Source organism: Miscanthus floridulus, chromosome 14 (genome assembly GCF_019320115.1).
Source record: "Miscanthus floridulus cultivar M001 chromosome 14, ASM1932011v1, whole genome shotgun sequence".
Classification (NCBI taxonomy): Eukaryota; Viridiplantae; Streptophyta; class Magnoliopsida; order Poales; family Poaceae; genus Miscanthus; species Miscanthus floridulus.
In genome coordinates this window covers 76,584,479-76,591,826 of record NC_089593.1, presented here as the reverse complement: position 1 = coordinate 76,591,826, position 7,348 = coordinate 76,584,479, and positions in this window count along the sequence as shown.

Genomic DNA, 7,348 nt, shown 5'->3' with positions numbered 1-7,348 from the left:
ATAATCTTGTTCTCGAAAATAACGATATCAATAAACATTTAATTTACATCATTTATTCCTTAGGATCAAAGTAGAACTCGCCGTTGGGATTTAGCATTTTTTCTAGAAGAAATCCTGCTATTGACTCTTGAACTGCTTTCAGATGGTCTTTTTGCATGACCCTTTGTTTCAACCATTCAGTCTTGCATTTGAAATAAAAGAAAAAGTATTAATACATATATATATATATATTCATTTAAAAATAAATAAAAATTGATATATACGTACTCTGAGGACATCTTCAGGAGTTCTTCTTATGTGTGCAGTGATAAATTCACAAACGTAGTATCCACACAAGTTATTACCTGTTTGCTGCCGCAAACACCACTGTACGAGAAGAAGATTATTCTCATCATCTCACACGTAAATTGAAGTACGATATAGTAATTAAACACGTGGGGAAGTATATATAGTACAACTTACTGGTATTTCAACTACATTAAGTGGTGCCTTGCAATCCTTGCGGTGTTGCCGAATAAACTCTTTCCAAACCCTGTGCGACCAATAATGTACGATCGTTAATAAATTATGGCAAAGTCTATTCAATAATAGTTGTGCACGAGAGATCGAAATTACCCCTGAATAATGTCTATCATATCTTGGTATAGTGTCCGCTCTTTTCTCAACGAGTCCAAGATTACTAACCGACTTGAGTTTAATTCAATGACAATGAGTATCCAGTGAAACCTGCATTGGTTTATACACACACGTACATGCATATAAGTTGTATTGATATTACATAAAATGTGTAGATTACATTATTATTAACACTTACTGAAAGTTATACGGGAAAAGTATTGTTGTCTTGTCGTGCTGCTTCACGAAGAACCTCATGATATTCTTCTGTGCTTCAGATACCCACTGCTCCTTGACAATAATATCGGTTTTGAATACGATATAAGGATCAATGAAGCCAACACTGGTGTCTTGTATTCTTTGGAGCTCTGACATCTGGAATCTGTATATAAATATAAGTTACATGTGAGGATAATTATATACATGTACGCATGGAAGTGAGTTTATTAAATAAAAGTAAGAATCAATTACAAACAAAAGCAGCTAATGATTGATTTGTCCAGAGCGTCCATGTGGTATAGTTGATGCAATTCTTCAAAACTAATATGTAAGATATCATCGCCACGGAAGTAATGATGGTCTCTAATTCTGACAAATATCCACTCCTCACCCCTGCCACATGCCTGCATGTACCACTTGTTGAGCAAGTATATTTGCGTACCCAATTCATTCAGAGCCGCAGGGTTGTACAGACTTTTGCCAAATTTATAAGTCTTCCAGGTATCAACTTCCAGGTTCTGGATTGGAGCTTTGCCCGTCAATTGATCCAAGGTTAAACCAGTTAGTTCAAAAAAAGCATTAAGGTCTTGAACCGACACTTCTCCAGAGTTGCCTGGTCGATAGACTTCTATGTTGGAACCATATTCATTAGCAACAACAAGATTTTGCATTGGTTGCTTCTGTTGTCCGAGCTGTGGGACATCCTTCCTCGATGCTCTTTTCCTTTTCTTATCTGCATCATGTGACTTCACGAGGGAGCGGTCATAGTCTGATAGTGGCGGAGGCTTACGAACTTCAAGCATCTTTTTCTTGTGAGCTTCGACCTTCTGCCTCAGCAGATCTCGTGGTATGTAAAAGTACGGCTTCTCCTTAAGCTTCGCTTGTCTCTGCTTTTTTATATCTATAAAAAAATCTTTCACTTTTTTTTCTTCTTCAGCTGCTATTTGCTCATCAGTCTTTTCAGGAAGTATTTCTTGAGAAATAACTCTTTTTTTGGGGTCTTCTTTGCCGCCGGGACCTTAGACGTCTCTGTAGTGCGTCGCTGTGGAGGGGGTGGGGGCGGTGTTGGAGATCGGCATGGAGGTGTTGGAGATTGTTGTGGAGGCGGTGGGGCCGGTGTAGGAGTTGGAGATCGTTGTGGAGGCGATGGGGCCGGTGTAGGAGTTGGAGATCGCCGTGGGGATGAAGTCGTCTCGCCCCCCGCGACGCTGTGATGAGATGGGGAATGAATGATTGGGCTAGGCTAAGGGGAGACCCTGCTACAAAAACAAGTTGTGAGTCAATTATTTTTGAAGCCAATATAAAATTAATGGAAAATAATATTTCATTCACTTTCATTCGTACCTAGGGTGAGGTAGGGGAAGCGGTGGCGCCCCAGGAATGATGATGAAGCGTTTGCGCCATTGAATAAATGTCTTCTCTGCTTCTCCTAGTGTCTTCTCCCCATCACCGCCTTCAATGTCAAGAGGAACATTGCTGTAACCTTTGAGCACTCTATCGACCGAGACGCTAGCATATCCAGGTTGAATAACTGACCCATGGATTCTTGGTGTCTTCATTCGGTCTATTAGAGATACAACCCCGACAGCCACCATGATTGATGCATTATTACCATCTGGAATGTGCAGCTCACATGTTGTTAGAGGCTCGGTAATGTCATCAATAGGGAAGCGCAACCCAGCGTCATCTTGAATAACTAGCAGCTCCGTGGAAGCACAACTGCTTTTCATCTGACCAACGGGGCTTATGGTGACTCCCGGCGTTGATTGCGATTGCATTTGACTCATTGCTAGCTGCACTTGCCTCTTGATCTCCTCCTGCATTCTTGCCTCAAGAGATTTTTCTCGTTCACATGATTCAAGCAATGCTTGTCGTGACTCATTAACAAATTGCTCCAATACACGGATTCGGTCTGCCTCCTCATCCTTCTTTCTCTGGTGGCTTCTGTAGGTATCCTTGTCTACTGGGAATGCTTGTAGCCACGGAATCGCCCCATAGCCTCTTGTTCGACCACCGTGTTCAGGATTCTCTAGGGCATATGCCAATTCATCCTTCTCTCTGTTGGGCTTGAAAACACCACTATCAGCTTCTTTCCCTAGCACGAGCTAGTCTCTGTGTTGCTCTCTCAATTTTTTGGCCGAAAATTAGCTTGCTAGTGTCTGGGTCTAGGCTTCCCCCATGAGCGTAGAACCAATTCTTCGTGCGTTGAGGCTAGTTCTTCTCTATTGTTTCAGGTATGATTCCCTTGGTAGTAATCTCTGCTTCTAGGTTTTGCCACTTGGGAATAACACTCCTATAACCACCTGATCCCATGCGATGATGGTATTGCTTCTATCAGGCATTCTGCTGATTCCTCATCACACGTTCCTCACTCTCTTGAGATGTCTTGTATTGTACGAAGTCATCCCAATGGGACTCCAACTTGACAAACGCCTTAGCATTGAAATCCGACGTATCATTCGTCAAGATAAACTTTTTATACAATGTCTTCTTCCAACTCTGGAACAATGTTGCCATCTTCTTCATTGTCCAATCCCTCACTAGCTCCTTCAAAGCATCATCTGCTTGTAATGTGAAATGCTGAGTGATATCTCTCCAAGCTAGGTTCTTGTCACGATCAGATACAAAACTAACATTAGGAGCGGATATCTTCTGCTTCCATTCACGAGCACTAACTGGGATCCTATCCCTTACAATGAACCCACATTGATTGACATATGTCTGAGCATGTGGTCCCAATGGTTTGCCGGTGTCGGTGTCGAATTCTGATATTATGAAACGGTCCTCTAATGGCTTTTTTGGCCCTCGGACTTTCCTACTCTTGTCGGTGGTTGATGTAGATCCAGAGACCGGCTACATGAGTAGAAACACAACGATTAACAACAAATATGCGTACGTATGCATCTATAAGAGATGATAGATAATCGAATATACCTCGCCAGTATTTTTTTGCGCGACAATTTGTTGATCTTCAACCACCGGGATAGTCAGGATATCCTCATAATCAGCAAAGTACTGACTCGTGTCATCTACATCCGCATTGGTGCCGGCGTTGATAATATCCGCCATTATGCCATCATTCAAGTTATCATCCAGAGCAGCCATTTGTATCTTCAAGATAACACATAGATAGAATTACTATGGCACATAACATAAGTACATGTGATAACACATATAGAATTACTAAATCCAATTAAATATAATAACACATAATATTTCATAAGGATAAACAATAATAAGGTATAGGCTTTGGAATCGAATAAAAAACACTTTCGATCCAAAAACATGGAAATAAGTACATGTATATATACACATAGAATGATACAATTTTCTCTCTCTCTCTCAACACATAGAAATAAGTGCATATGTATATATCTCTAGATATGCATGTGATAACACATAGAATGTCTCTCTAGATACAATTCTCTCTCTCTCTCTCTCAACACATGGAAATAAGTACATATGTATACATATAGAATCTCTCTCTAGATATGCATGTGATATAGATAGAATTACTAATAAAATATCCAAGTGATATATAGATAGAATTACTAAAATAAAATATGCATGTGATATAGAGATAGAATTACTAATAAAATATGCATGTGTCAATTACTAAAAAAAATTAAATCTAACACATATATAGAGAGAGATAGAATAATAATTACTAAATATATCAAAAACTATAATAAAAAACTATCTAAAAAAACTATCTAAATAAAGTACTAATTAAACTTTAATACATTTAAATCTAATTAACATATATCAAAAACTATCTAAAAAACTAACTAAAAAACTAAGAATAAACTACTAATTAAATTTTAATACATTTTAATCTAACATATATATCAAAAACTATCTAAAAACTATCTAAAAAACTATCTAAATAAACTAGCTGGGGCGGATGGCGGGCCGGGCATGGGCGTGTTGGCCGGCCACGGGGCCGAGCTGCACCTCGTGCGAGGTGTATGACTACGGCGGAGACGGCGAGATCGCGCGGCCGGGCGAGACGACGATGGCGCGGCACGGCAGACGAGAGCTCGACGTACGGCCGCCGGGCGGGAAGCGATGCGGGCGGATTGGCGCGGCCGGGCGGGGGTAGACGACGACGGCAGCGCGACAGAGACGAGCTCGACACGGCCGGGCGCGGCAGAGACAAGATCGACGTGTAGATCGAAAAGTAGAAGATGAACAGGCAGGAACCATTCGATATATATAGGCCGGGACCCTTTAGTCCCGGCTGGTAACACCAACCGAGACTAAAGCTCCTTTAGTCCCGGCTGGTAAGCCGAACCGGGACTAAAGGTCCAACCGTTTACTCCTTTAGTCCCGGCTCGGCTTACCAGCTGGGACTAAAGGAGCTTTAGTCTCGGTTGGTGTTACCAGCCGGGACTAAAGGTATTTTTGGGCGGACAACTCCGCCCACCCTTTAGTCCCGGTTCCTGGCCTGGGCCGGAACTGAAGGCCTGAAAATTTTGGCAGCCCGCCAGAGTAATTGGAAAGGCCTGGGATTTTGATTTTGTTCTCCTTGTTTAATACTAGGTTAATCAATTAATTCTATAGCAACTTCAATACTTTGCAATATTTATTTTAAAAAATACTATTGATTAACTAATTATTTATTGTAAATAGGAAAATTTTGTAACCTAAAGTTTTTAATTTCTTTTATGAATATAGAATATAAATGTTACTAATACTAAGTATTTTGTTAATGCAAAAATATATTTGTAACTTAAAATTAATAAAACTAATATTATTTGATAGGAAATTTATTATCACATTATTGTAACGTCAATGTTTCAATTTTTTCTCGGTTTTTGACCAAAATGACAGGAAATTTTTGTTGAACCTATAAAAATAAAGAAAATATAGTATTTTTGTTCTACAACTTTTTCAAATGAAAAAATGGACTATATATGGATTGTATATCTTGATGGGCTGAACAAACTTGGTATTCAAAACTTTTCAATTTGAGACAATCTAGGGTTCCGAAAACTAGTTTGTAGGCATCGAAATTTAAAAATCATAAATTTGAGCCATCTAAACTTTGTCAAATGGAAAGTTGACCAAAACAACAATTGTATATCTTGATGAGATGAACAAACTTGGTATTCAAAACTTTTCAATTTGAGACAATCTAGAGTTCCAAAAACAAGTTTGTATGAGTCGAAATTTAAAAATCACAAATTTGATCCATCCAAACTATCTTAAATGGAAAGTTGACCAAAACAACAATTGTAGATATTGATGAGTTTAACAAACTTGGTATTCAAAACTTTTCAATTTGAAGTCATTTAGAGTTCATAATACTAGAGTCAAAGTGTTGTTTTTTCATTTGACCAAATTTGACTTGGTCAAACTTGCTCAAATGAGATATTAATGACCTCAGATTAAAAAATTCTGAATACCAAGTTTGATCATCTCAGCAAGATCTACAATTGTTACATAGCTCATTTTCCCATTTGAGAAAGTTTTATCAAACACTAGTCTCAAATTCTTGAATCTCATATAGACTTTCTAAAACTATGTCACACACTTGTGAAATTTGAACTATATTTTGTTCAAACTTTCTCAAATGAAAAAATAGCCTATATAAGGATTGTATATCTTGATGAGATGAACAAACTTGGTATTCAAAACTTTTCAATTTGAGACAATCTAGGGTTCCGAAAACTAGTTTGTAGGCGTCGAAATTTAAAAATCACAAATTTGAACCATCCAAACTATCTCAAATGGAAAGTTGACCAAAACAACAATTGTATATCTTGATGAGTTTAACAAACTTCGTATTCAAAACTTTTCAATTTGAAGTCATTTAGAGTTCATAATACTAGAGTCAAAGTGTTGTTTTTTCATTTGACCAAATTTGACTTGGTCAAACTTGCTCAAATGAGACACTGAATGACCTTAGATGAAAAAACTCTGAATACCGAGTTTGATCATCTCAGCAAGATCTACAATTGTTACATAGCTCATTTTCCCATTTGAGAAAGTTTTATCAAACACTAGTCACAAATTCTTGAATCTCATATAGACTTTCTAAAACTATATCACACACTTGTGAAATTTGAAACATATATTAAACATATTACAATGTGAAGTCATAACATATTACATAATATCTGTCTCTAAAACATAATATATTAAACATGCATCGTTGTATCATGCGGGCACAACAGTGAATTTCTTCTTGACGTATGACCCTTGGTTATGATCTTGTCGTAACCATGGAGTGTCTTCATCATTTAACATGATGCTTGGATCTTTCTTCACTATGAAGGGTGGAATTCGGATATTTCTTTCATAATCTTCTGACATGTCTGACTTGTCTTCAATTCCCACTATATTTATTTTCCCAGAAAGAACTATGTGGCGCTTTGGCTCATTGATCATTGAGTTGATGTCTTTGTTTTTTCCTCTCTTTGATTTTGTAGACATGTCTTTCACATAGAACACCTGACTCACATCGGCAGCAAGGACGAATGGTTCGTCTTTGTACCCAATATTGTTGAGG